The sequence below is a fragment of the Pan paniscus genome, chromosome X (assembly GCF_029289425.2).
Source record: "Pan paniscus chromosome X, NHGRI_mPanPan1-v2.0_pri, whole genome shotgun sequence".
Taxonomy (NCBI): domain Eukaryota; kingdom Metazoa; phylum Chordata; class Mammalia; order Primates; family Hominidae; genus Pan; species Pan paniscus.
Window position 1 is genome coordinate 67,778,916 of NC_073272.2, and position 14,247 is coordinate 67,793,162.

The 14,247-nt window shown below is 37.7% G+C and overlaps 1 protein-coding gene and 1 pseudogene across 5 annotated transcripts in view; one reads left to right on the top strand and one right to left on the bottom strand.

Annotated features, from left to right (window-relative positions):
- Positions 1-14,247, bottom strand: part of OPHN1 (oligophrenin 1) — a 386,455-nt gene that overhangs the window by 82,019 nt on the left and 290,189 nt on the right. The gene's annotated exons all lie outside the window — the stretch shown is intronic.
- On the top strand, positions 1,628-5,956 carry LOC103785830 (akirin-1-like; annotated as a pseudogene).

Genomic DNA, 14,247 nt, shown 5'->3' on the forward strand with positions numbered 1-14,247 from the left:
TTTCCTCCATAAAAAGAGTTATTCGGTTTAGGAAAAGTCAATGTAGTTTAATAGAAGGAAAACTCTCTGAAGAATCAGAATACAGGAATCCCTCTGGAAAAAAGCATTTACAGTGAGAAACACAAGGTTTTAGAACGTGGCTGATATAAGATGACAATGTGATTAAAAGGTGGTTGCAATGAAATGCAAATGATAATGAAGGACAAAAATTATTCATAGCCTAATAATAAAAGAATACTTCTTATTTTTTTCTTTTTTTTAAAAAAGAATACTTCTTTAAGCTAATAAAGATCTACTGTGATGTGCTGGTAAATAATGAACAGGTTGACAGAGAAGGTGGGGAGCGCTGATTTTAGCATTTGTCAATTTCCATGTGAATCAACCATGGCTGATTTGAAGTGATCAACATAATGTCAATGAATGTGAAGTTGGGAAAATATGTGTACAGTTACACCTTTTGAGCAGGTACCAGCTGCCTCCAACACACCACTGAGTCAATCTCAAATGATCAGCTCATATCACCATTAATGGTGCAATACTAGAAGCTTATGATCAGAAGCCAGAAAAGGATGTCTGCTATCACTAGTACTACTTATCATTTGGTCAGAGTGTCTAGAACAATGATTCTCAAACACAGCTTCTAGAAACATCTGAGAAGTTTTTAAAAATGACAATACCCACATTCCCCCTACATCAGGTAAACCAGAATCTCTGATTCAGGTGAGTCCTGATACTTTTTAAAAAACTCTTCACCAAGTTTAATGAACAGCAAAGGTGGTGAGGAACTGGGTTCTCAATGTAATTTTAAAAAGAAACAAAAACAGAAAAGTTAAACCTATTGGAAAGGAGATAGAATAATCATTATTTACCTATCATATAACTGTCTAACTGAAAAATGCAAGAGAAATTACTGATACTTTTTTTTTTTTTCCAGAAAGGGTCTCACTCTGTCACTCAGGCTGCAGTGTAATGGTGTGGTCATGGCTCACTTCAGCCTCAAACTCCTGGGCTCAAGGGCTCTTCCCTCCTCTGCCTCCCGAGTAGATAGGACTATAGGCCCGCACCACCATGCCCAGCAATTTTTGTATTTTTAATTTTTGTAGAGATGGGGTCTCATTATGTTGCCCAGGCTGGTCTAGAACTCCTGGGCTCAGGCGATCCTCTCGCATTGGCTTCACAAAGTGATGGGAATACAAGCATGAGCCACCATGCTTAGACCTACTGATAATGTTTTTAACATTAACAAGAAAGCCTGTTAAAATTCCTGGTCAGTGAATGAAGATATAAAAATCATAAGCATCCTATATATTAGTAACAGACACTTCAAAATTGTAATAGAAAAAAACAGTTGCACTGTATGTGTGTGGGAGAGAGAAAGAGGAGAGAGAGTGATTTATTTAAGTCTCAGAATTAATATAAATAAAAGTATTACACACACAAAAAGACTTCCGTAAATGAAAAACAAAATTTTGTGATCCTGGATAGAAAGACTAAATATTGCATGTTGTCAACTTCATTCCAATTAATTAATAGATTTAGTAAAATTGTAATCAAAATGCCAACAAGCTAATTTTCTGTAATGCGATAAAATAATTCTAAAGTTTACATGGAATAATAAACTAGCAAAATGAGTGAAACATTTTTTAAACAGAATAATTATGGAAGGTTTGTGCTACTCAAAAGGAAAATGATTATGTGGCATGGTCATAGTAGTATAAGAATAGTTAGGTCAGTGGAAAAAATGAAAGCTCAGGATAAGACCATCGTATAAATGTAAGAACTTAATGTACAATAAAAGCGGCATTTTAAATTGGTGGAAAAAAAGCAGAATTGTTCAAAAAATGGAACATAGACAATTAACTATTTGGGAAAAAAATAAGTTAGATCTCTATTTCACAACCAAACAACATATTCAATTTCAAGTGCATGGAGGAGATAAAATGTAAAATAAAACCACCAAATAATACAAATAAAACATAAGTGGATTTTAATAGGTTATTGGGTTAAGGAATGACTTCTAAACATATGTAGAAAATAACGCTTTAAATGCACCCTGGAGCATGCCATGTATATACAGCAAGGGTGACAAGCTCTAAAAACTAGCACAGAGATGACCACTTAAGAGCTGCACTGGGGTCATGATTTGGTAGGGTATGCATTAAACTTTGCATCTCAAAAATAAGTCTACAGTCAGGTACCAAACTGCATGAGAGTCACATGGGCAGATGTTTAAAATGCAGATCTCTGGATCCCAATGCAAGAGATTAATTCATTGGGTCCATGATGAGGCCTGGCAGTTTGCATTTAAAAAAATAATAATGTCTCAAAGGTGATTCTAGGATGAAGGTGGTTTGTGGAATTACTGTCTAAATATTGCTAAGCCATCTACCATGTAATGTGATGAATAATAAGATTGAAAGTAAAAATAATCATAGAAAATATATTGGTAAAGACTCTAACCACCACTCTCAAATGTGTTCTCACACAATGCTATTTTTACATTCAGAGGCAAACCAAACAAAACAACTATAGAAAGTTACGATGGCTTACCTAAAGTACACAGATCATGTCAGAGTGTCTCAATTAATTCAGGAAATGGTAGATAATATAATATTACTGAGAAAAATCTAGTTGCATGAATAGGAAGCCCAGCTTTGATTAACTGAAGTTGATAAAACAGATCAAGTGAGAGGAAAAACAAGTGACTAACAGAAAGCGTGAGCAGAAATAAGCCCACCATGCTCTGACATAAGCCACGAAAGCAGTAATGACTAATGTGAGGATTGATTAGTTTCTCCAAGTTAAGGTCTTGCCAGTTGTATTTTGGGCTCTTAAATATCACCCCTCTTCTTCAATTATAAAATCCAGGGATGCCAGACTAAAGGACAGCTGAAAGAAAGGCCATTGGTTCTTTTGTTATTGCTGAATATAACACAAGTGTGTGTCCTAAGTAAAGAAAATCCAACCACAGAATAACAAATGTTATAATCTGTGGAGGTGGAAGATCTCCAAATACTTAATAACTAATATTGGCACAAAGTTCTATCACTCAACAGAGATGCTGGCTGTAAACACCAGAAATAGCCACACTGGTACCTACTAGCTATTTCAGGCCAGGCTCATGATATATATGTAAAAGAGGAAGGTGCTACCTGAAAAAAGGATGGAGGCTACCCTAGTTAGCAGCTTAATATAAATCCATATGCCAATTGATTCTCCCTGTATTCAAACTATGTCAAGATTATTAATAATATTTATAACCTTGAGGCAAAAATTATATTTTGGCAAATCTACCCAAAGTATGTAGTGGAATTAACTTATGCACAAATATGTCATCACATAAAAGGAAAAAACTAACATACTAAAGAGGGAAATTATTGGAAAAATTTGGTATATTTTTGTATCATAGTATCATATAGCCATTAAAATATTTACAAAGTATTTTTAACCATATGGAAAATATTATGTTAAGACAATGGTGACTATGTAAATCAAAATTTCCAAACATATCCTCCACAAAACAATATAGAGCCACCAGAACAACATAAAAGTACATAAAGCCATGCCCTTCACATAACAAAAAGAAAGAAAACACCCATATAATAAAAGACTTAACTATTAAATTGTAAGTAGAAAAAAAAAGAAATCTCAGCAAGATATCACTCATATTCCCTCTACAAGTCTTTCCAGGGAGCAAGGACAATGCTGAAACAGGAGTGTTAATGAAAAAAGAAGGGGCTAGTAGCCTAAGATTAATCTAAATCACAACCAGAAAGACAAAGTCCACACAAAGCGTAAAAATAATGACAAACTGGTAGATTCGAGCCTTGGGGAAGAGCTTTCTATGCAGTCGTCAAAAGGCAGACTTTGAAAGGTATCATTTGTAAGAGAGAAGATGGCAAAAAATAAGGGAGAGATACCCTGTGAAGTCTGGGAGTTTAAAGGAATGTGAAGCAAAAGAGGAAAATTTAGGAATGGTCAAAAGTCTACCAGGCAAATGGAATCAATATCAGACAAAATAGATTTCAAGCCAAAAAGCATTAAATTAAACAAAGAACACTTTTATTTATTTATTTATTTATTTATTTATTGAGAGGGCGTTTTGCTCTGTGGCCTAGGCTGGAGTGCAGTGGTGCAATCTCGGCTCACTGCAACCTCCGCCTCCCAGGTTCAAGCGATTCTCGTGCCTCAGCCTCCCGAGTAGCTGGGACTACAGGCGCCCACCACACCCCACTAATTTTTGTATTTTTAGTGGAGACGGGGTTTCACCATGTAGGCCAGGCTATTCTTGAACTCCTGGCCTCAAGTGATCCGCCCACCTCGGCCTCCCAAAGTGCTGGGATTACAGGCATAAGCCACTGTGCCCAGCCACAAAGAACACTTTAAATGCTAAAAGCCATTCTCCAAATAAAGATATGGCAATTATGAATATCTGTGCATAAAGTAATACAGACACCACCTTTATAAAGCAAAAATACAGGCGATGTATATAAAAGCACACTAAAAAGAAACTTTAACACATCATTTTCATTAAACAACAAATCAAGTGGATAAACAATAAGTAAAGATGCAGAAGACTTAAATAACAATCTTACAGATATATATCATATTTTATGTCCCGGTAATAGAGACTATACTTCTCAGTTGCACATGAAATACTCACAAAAAGTGATCATATATTAGGTTACAAAGAAAACATCAGTAAGTTCCATAAAGTTGACATGTTATAAACATTGTCTAATAATAATACTACGATAAAGCTAGAAATCACTTTTTAAGTCCATTCCGCATGGAAAATTATAAGCTTTCTCTTAAATAATTCTTTAAAGAAAGAAATACAAATTAAAATCACAGAATGTCTTTAAAACATGATCATGAAAACACTACATATCAAAATCTGTGGGATACATTTAATGAGGCGATTAGAGGAAAATTCACTAACTTAAACATGTTCATCAATAAAAAATAAAAAAAGAATTTCATTCTTAGCTAAAAAGGTGAAAGAAACAACAATAAAGCAAACGAAAAGAAAGGAAAATAGTAACATAAGAGCAGAAATTAATGAGGTAGAGAAAAACATATCTTAATGTTAAATCAAAACCACAATTTTTTGAAAAAATTAACAAAGTAGACAAGCCATAACCTAACTTTATCAAAAAAGAAGAAATATACAAGGAAGTATAAATATACCAGGGGTAACAAATAAATTTAAATGCTAGGAGAATTCACCAATACAGAATCTACAAATAATAAGGATTGGCTTTGGATCTCAATAGAAAAAGAAACAATAGGGCTCGGCTGGCGAGCCCCACTGAGGAGCCGGAGCTCGGGCCGCACTTACCCCTGAGTCCGCTCCCGGTCCCTGGCCCGTCAGCGACCTGGCGAACCAGGCGACGCTGAAGCGGCCCATGGACTTCGGTACAAAGCTGCTGAGTCCCTGCTTCCCCGAAGCAGCCGCGCTGCACCCCTCTGCCCAGCCCCACTCCGGGCCTCAGGCCCCCGGACGCCAAGCCGCCGCCGCTTCAGACGCAGACCCTACCGCCAACTCTGCAGCAGTCCGCCCCACTCGGCAGCAAGCGGCGCCTTACAATTCCGGAGAAAATTTTTCAGAACATAAAACTAGAATACAGTCGTTATCAGAGGTGGAGACATTTAGAAATTGTTCTTAATCAGAGTGAAGCTTGTGCTTCAGAAAGTCAACCTCGCTCCTCAGCACTCATTGCACCTAGCTCTCCAGGTTCCTCATGGATGAAGAAGGACCAGCCCACATTTACCCTCTGACAAATTGGAATAATACGTGAGTGTGTCTTAGACTATGAAGACAAGATTCAGGAGGAGTATGAGCAAATCCTCAATACCAAACTAGCAGAACAATATGAATGAATCTTTTGTGAAATTCACACATGATCAGATTATGCAACGGTATGGGACAAGGCCAACAAGCCATGTGTCCTGAAGCTTTGTTATGTATCTGGGTACCAGGTTTAACCTCAAGAGATGCCTGCTGTACACTTTTTGCAACTGGTTTGACAACACATTTCAGCTTCAATTTTGCATCCTGAGAACACTTAAACGTTTCTGCAGGTCCATTTTATACAACTTGAAAGACCTTAAAACTTTTTGGTTGCCACAAGCATATCTTCCTTTTCTGCTCATCCAGTAAACAGCTGTGCCCTACTGTGATAGATTTTCCAAACAAAAATACTTGGAGAAGCAGTTTAGCAAAATATGCCTTCAGTGGCACTCAACAAATGGAGCTTCCCCAAGCACAGTTCTGTAAGAAGTGTGTATGAGAGTGTGTGTAGGTATATTTCAAGTTGTTATTTGTATAGTGCAATTTTTTTTTTGATCTTGGGGATTCTGGCTGAGCTTGATTCATGACAATTATGGTTAAAAACATTTGCTTGGCCGGGCGCTGTGGCTCACGCTTGTAATCCCAGCACTTTGAGAGGCGGACGTGCTTGGATCACCTGAGGTCAGAAGTTTGAGACCAGCCTGGCCAATATGGTGAAATCCCGTCTCTACTAAAAATACAAAAATTGGCTGGGCATGGTGGCAGGCACCTGTATGTAGTTCCAGCTACTCAGGAGGCTGAGGCAGGAGAATCACTTGAACCAGGGAGGCAGAGGTTGCAGTGAGCCAAGATCGCGCCATTGTACTCCAGCCTGGGTGACAGAGTGAGACTCTGTCTCAAAATAAATAAATAAATAAATAAAAACAAAAAACAAAAAAAAATTGCTTGTTCTACAGAAGATCATTTACGTTTTGTGACCAAATAAGTTGCAACAGTGGATTGTTTTTATGTGTAGGTTTTATTGTTAAATACAGGGACTGTTTCCAGGCATAGAATATGAATCATAAGTTAGGATGGACATTAGCTGTGATTATGATAATACAGCAAAGGTCTGTGGTCCTAGATCTACAAATGTGTGGTGAGAAATATCTACAAATGTGTGGTGAGAAATTAAAACAAACTGGAGATGGGCCATTGACACATGGACTCTGCCTAAGCGTGTTAGAAAAATACTTTGACTCCAAGCCTTAAAATACTCACATGGAGTCGGCGCTCACCTCATTCACACAATCATAGAGCTCCCTGGACACTGAACCTCTAAAGAGAAAAAGTCTGCCCTGGAGCAGAAGGATCATGGTTTGCTTGGGAGCATAGCAGGTAAGCTCAGAGCTGGGCCTGGGCCTGGGCCAGGGCCAGGCCCTGGCAGCACTGCTACTTGGGAGGAGCCACTTCACCTTTGTATCAGTTATTAAAAATAGAATTTGGATCCTTTGGTGAGGTTCTCCCAAATTCATTTGAGGTGTCCATGGTCAACTGCTTGAGCTGTTTTGGCAACCCCCTGCCCGAAGTCACATTTAGGCTGTTCTTCACCTTGTTTCCAAGACTGAGGAACAGAAAGTAGCCTCTGTTTTGAGCAGGTAGAAGTATACATTTATTTTTTTACTGCGACTTGCTCAGGACCATATTTTACAAAATGCCTTGTTTCCTTTATTGTTTCTGGAAAGGAAAAGTTCTATTTATATTCTTTTAGTTTGAATATAGAATAGTTTTTTTAATCAGGACTTATTTTGAAAAAATCTGAGTTTAATTCAAATGCATGCCAATACCTTACAAAGTAAGGTAATACTCAGAGACAGTTGTTCTGATCAGATGGCTTAGAGAAATTTCTGGAATATTCACGTTCGAAGATTCCTTATTAATGAATGTCTTTGACTTAAATCTAACCGAAAACTGCAACATTATTCTTTGCACATTTTCATTATACAGTGTTAACAAGCTTAGTTGCAAACAAATACAAATACTTAAGCTATTTGTTTACCTTGCCTTCTTAAAAAAATAAACAATAAGGAAGCCAGTGAAAGTAAAGTGGAATAGAGAAGGGAGAGTATTAAAAATGATGAGACCAAGAGAGAGAATAGGGTATTGGACAGGGGAGCGGGAGCTATTATATAGGCCTTTTGGGCTATTGGAAGGACCTTTGCTTTTACTTTGAATGAAATGAGAAACCACTGGTGAGTTTTAAACACAGGAATGGTCTGCTCTGACTTGGCCTGAATACAGAAGAACAGTCTAGCTGCTGTGTAGACAACAGTAAGAGCGTAACTGGGACAGCAGAGAAAAGAGACACATAAAAGGTCTATTTCAATAACATGGAACAAAAATGGCTGTGGCTTAAATTTTAGTAAAACTGGTGGAGATGACTAGAAGTGGTCAGATTATGTATATAATTTGAAATAAGACCCTACAGAATTTGTCGATAGATTAGCTGTCAAAAATCGTACATGACTAAAGTTTTTAGTCTGAGAGAGTAGAAGAAACTGAAATGGAGAAGAGAAGCTTATGGATGGAGTATGCTTGGAGGGAAAGATCAATAGTTCATTTTGGACATGAACTATTTGGAAATGTCTTTGGAACTGTCTAATAGATGGTTTGAAAATGTCTAATAGAAATTCAGTGAAGGTGCCAAATAAGAAATTACATACATAAGTCTGAAGGTCAAGGGAAAGATCTGAGCTGGAGAAATAAATCTGAGAGTCATTCCTTCCTTAAGCAAATATGTATTGAGTGTCATCCCTAAGTTACGTGTTGTGCTGGAATCTGTGCTGTCCAATAGGGCCACTACTGGCTACATATGGTAATTCAAATTTTAATTAAATTAAATATTATTAAATATAAAGTTCCTTATTCTAACTAGCCATATTTCAAAAGCTCATAGCCACATGTGCCTAGTGCTTCTCAATATTGGACAGAATATATATGAAGCATTTCCATCAGCACAGAAAGTTCTCTCAGACTGTGCTATGTTGGGTTCTATGGGCCAAGATATATATATATATATATATATATGCGTGTGTGTGTGTGTGTGTGTATAACAAAGAAACAAAGGCAAGTGTAACAAGTCACAATTTTGGTAGTAAAAATGGCAGTGTTTAAGAGCACAGATACTAGTATCAAAATATCTTTTCTTTCTTTTCTTTTTTTTTTTTTTTGAGATGGAGTCTCGCGCTGTCACCCAGGCTGGAGTGCAGTGGCGTGATCTCGGCTCACTGCAAGCTCCGCCTCCCAAGTTCACGCCATTCTCCTGCCTCAGCCTCCCGAGTAGCTGGGACTACAGGTGCCCACCACCACGCCTGGCTAATTTTTTATATTTTTAGTAAAGACGGGGTTTCACTGTGTTAGCCAGGATGGTCTCGATCTCCTGACCTCGTGATCCGCCCGCCTCAGCCTCCCAAAGTGCTGGGATTACAGGCGTGAGCCACCGCGCCTGGCCTAGTGTCAAAATATCTAAATTCAAATTCAGGGTCTACTTTTTGAAATTTACTTAAATTTTGTGCATTACTTTCTTCATCTGTAAAATGGAATAATAATAACACCTAACTCATAAACATGATGTGAGGTTTAAATAAGCAAAAATTTACAAAGTGCTTATTATAAACCATGGCATATAGTATCAGTGGTATGTTTCTGTGTTGTGATTAAACCACAGTGATGAATTTGTTGGTTATAGTATTTTGAATAAGAAATTAGGTGGACAAGTAAATATGTGTAAAAATATTTTTGCTGTACATAAAGTTCTTGAATACTATATGTATTATGAATATGAGGAAGTGCCTATGGGAAGAGTGATACAATATGAGGCAGGATGGGCCAAGATGTTACAGTGACTTCTGCATTTGCCAGGACCAACTCTGCCAATTTACACTGTATCAGCAAAACATAACAGCAATCTTTTATACAATGAATGGTTATAATATTAAATGTGCCTGTATCAACAAAAACATGAGTTAAATCATAGGAAAGGAAATACAAGGGGTTGATTTATGAGGAGCATTTTATATGTCTGCTTTGGCAACACATATATAAAGAGCATCTTAGAATCTGAACTTGCATTTCTTTACCTGAAAAAGCCTGGGTAAAGACGTGTTGGGCTTGTGACCCATCTGCCAACTCTAGTCAACAATATGGGGACCTTGGAAGATACAGATTAACAAATGTGTACCTATCTCTATCCCCATATATAATACACAATAATAAATGTAATTATTTTTCTGAAAACCTGAAAAAACAATGACTCCTATCTCGAAATCAAGTATTTCTGGCCCAACCTGAAATTGATGGATAAAATATATTAGCCCAGAGAAAAATGAAATCATCAGAGAGAGCTGAGAAAGTTGCTTGGGCTCTGACTAAAGGCTCTTTGAAGTCAGACCTTCCTAAGCACATTCCATCTAAACTACTCCATGAGCTAAACCTGCTACTGGTTTGATTAAGACTAGAATGGACATCTTGTAAAGGATTACTATAATTATATATTGTTTGGCTAGTTGGGCATGTATGTATGTATATGTGTACATATGAGTGAAATAGTTGTGCATTAGAAAACTTTAAAAATCGGGATTCTGTATTCTTTAATTCCCTAGTGTCACATCTGTAGAAGTTACATTGACTTATTAAATTAGAAAGGATATGAGTACCATTTTATTAATGACCTAATCTCTTCTCCCCTGTGCACAGGCCTACCACCTCTCAAGTGCAGTATAGAAAGGTATACTTTTCCGTGAATGCCTTCTATGTCAGATCTAAGGAGGAGACACACACACAATATTATTTTTTTTCACAGAGAAACTATTAAACTTGACAAAAATGATGTCCAGATTATCATGGGTCACCCCATGGGGTCCTAATTCTGGAAATATCTATCTCATATTGATTAAAATACCAAGAACCTTGGCCAGATCCCAAGGACAGATCATATAACAACATGAGGTTTGTGGGCATGTCTACACAGTCCCCAGGCATGCTGCTAATCGATTCACTTCCTTTTTCTTGGTAGCTGGCTGATAGCCTCAGCTCTCCATAGATGTGTTAAGTGGAAACCAGCATAAACTACATAATCTTCACATCACTCAGTTGGAAGAGAGGTTGTAAGAGGAATACTATTTAGCTTTGACTTTGAAAATGCATGTGGTGTGTATCTATGGGCACACACACGTATATTTCAAGGAAGAGGGGTATAGAAACAAAAAGGCAACGTGATATGTGAGTTTGCGAATAAGAAATCCAGATAGACACTAAATCCTGTTTATAAAATAGTAGTGCTATGAAAAACATAAAAGAGCTGAACAACACAAGTTCATGTATTGTATGACTATATGGGCTGCTACATATGGCCACACGGACTACTCATTGTACAGCACCATAAAAAGTATCATTCAAAAGCCTACAAGATAAACAGTGAACCCTGGCGTAGAACAATACAGCAGCCCTGGCTATACCATACAAGACAATGGAGAAATAAAAATATAGTACCACAATAGTTAATGTACACTGAATACCTACTCAAAGACAGACACTGTTCAAAATGCTCTACACACATTGAATTTGGTTATTCCTCACAACAGTACTATGAATTACATGCTACTATGATCCACAATCTACAAATAAGGAGAAATGCAGTGAGTTTGATAGGACTTGCCCAAGGTCATATAGCTACTAAGTTGTGGAGCTGGAATACAAACCCAGATAGTCTGACTATAGAGCCCGTGTACTTAAAAACCATGTTGTAAACAAAACAAAACAAACAAATGAAAAATAACCAGGAACTTACCTGGCTTATCTGTAAAATTAAAACTGAATACCACCTCTAAAGTATTTTTGCCAAAAAATTAAACCTACAACTGATTAAGCGTCTAGATCAAAATACCAATGTATAGAAAAAACAGTCACCAGACTATATTTGGTAACAGAATCAGAAGAACGCGGAATAATTCTACAGAATAAACAACTCAGTTATTTCCACAAATAAATGAAAAAAAAGTGAGGGGAGCTATAGATTAAAAGAGGCTCAAGACTTAACAAAATGCAATGTGTGGACCTTGTTTGGATCCTGATTCAAACAACCAAACTGTAAAAGAAAAGAAAATACATCATTGAAAAATTTTAAATGCAATGATATTAAGGAATTATTTTTGCTTTTTAGTGTGAAAATGGTATTATGGCTATATGTTTTTTAAAAGAGGCACTATCTTTTAGTTATGATGTCTGAAACATCATATGATTTTAGTATGAAATCCACTTCAAAATAATCCAAGAAAGTGGGTGGGAGTAGAGTTAAACAAGATTGGTTATTTTTTGATAATTGTTGGAGCAACATGATGGATACCAGGAGGTTCTTTATATTATCCTCTTCCATATACATTTTTGATTTTACATAATAAAAAGTTATTTTTAAAAAATACTGGAGCTAGAGAAACTGGTAACTATGGTTGCTTCCTGGGATGGCAATGGGGTGGCTGGGAGCCAGGTGTAAAAAGTAGACTTTCTTTTTATTGTTTACCTTTTGTACTTTTTAAATTTTGTGCTAAGTACATTTATAATCTATACAAAATTAATTAAATTTACTAAACAAATGCAAAGTTCAATGCGGGCAAGGCCCTACCAAGAGAGTGCATGTTGGCTACCTGCAGTCCATTGGGGAGTTGGTTATAGATTCCAGCAGAGAATGCTAAGAAAACAGGTAGGGAACTAAGAAAACTCTAACCCAGACACCAACCTCTTAAGAATAACTAAACATAAGAAATGAAATAACAGCTTCACTGTAGGCTTGAGCAAGTGCCAGCTGACACACATTCCCAGTGGAATCTTCCCTGGAGCTCTATCAAATAATCTCTGAGTAAAGAGGGAAACTAAACCCTAAGGCAACTCCATTTAGACTTGCTATACATAATTCATTGAAAAGTTTGACAAAAACAGATGCAATGTATTGGATACAGGCAGTATGAAGAAAACCTCTGAGAAGTAAATGATGAAGGCGTGAAGGAGGTAAACCACCTTCAAGTAGTCAACCCAAACTGTTACTCTACCCATACAGGGTCACTGGATACAGAGTCCTAAATGATCACCCAGAATGGCTCCTTCCTTATGTAACATGGAAACATTAAGAAATCTAGACACCACAGGAACAACAGAATGATCTGGCCTATGATTGGGCCATTTTATAATGCTAATGGTTAACACTATTTTAGAAGAGTCTATAATCAGAAAAGCAAAGACCATGTACGATTTTGCTCATCTTTCTCTCCAGTAGTTACCACAATTCTTAGCACACAGTACATATCCAATAAAGATTTAACTGAAAGACTCATGAGAGGCCAGCATAAGCAGAACCACTTGCAGGTCAGCATGAAGCAACCTGGTGAGGGTGATACAGAATGGCTGGGCTCCTGGCTAAACCCCACCCTCAAGCCTGGAACCTTGGCCATAAGTGAAAACAGCTGACCCCTGAAGGGCTGGGCTCCCGGCTAAACCTCACCCTCAAGCCTGGAACCTTGGCCCTAAGTGAAAACAGCTGACCCCATTTTTCCACCCAAATAATTGCCTTTTTGGCCTACCCCGCCCCCTATCCAGTGCCCATAAAAACTAGATCAGCTGGCAGGGAAAAAAAAAGAGCAACACAAGCAGCTGATGCAAGTGGTTGGGGATGCAAGCTGCTGAGCCTCAGGGATACATGTGGCTGAGCATCGAAGACTACTGATAGATGCAGCTAACTTCAGACAATGAGACTTCAGGGAAAGATCACCTTCTTCCCACACCATCCCCTTTCCAATTCCCCATCCTGCTGAAAGCCACTTTTATCGCCCAATGAATCCTCTGCATACACTACCCTTCAAATGGTTTGTGTGACCTGATTCTTCCTGGACACCAAACAAGAACTTGAGTGTCAAAAAGGGCAGGTGCAGGAGCCTGTCACTCTGACCCTTTACTGGGCTGTTAACACTTGGCCATCCACAGACTGCAGGCTGGGTGAAATGAGCCACTCCAGTTCCTGCCCACAAAGGGGGTAAAGGTCAAGGGAACAAATCCCATCTCAAGGGCAGGGAAGAAGAGAAGGACTACATGCAAACAAAACTTCTGTGTGTGAAGGTTACCAGTCAGACTTTGTAAACTTTCTTAAGCCTCAGCTACTTCAAATCTAAGATGCCTTTAATTATAAGTCCCATCATTATCATTTTTATAATACTAAGGAAAAAGATTCACCAATTATACTGTGAGATACTATGAAGTATAAGATGAATCCCAATTTAAGAGATGTTAAAATGTGGAAAAGTGTATCTTAGAATCAATGAAATGTGATGTTTATGTTCACTTAGGCAGGCCCTTCCCAACTAGGTCTATAGTACCTTGGCCGCAAGATATAAACTTTAAGTTGTTTTAAGAAGTTTCATAAATCACAA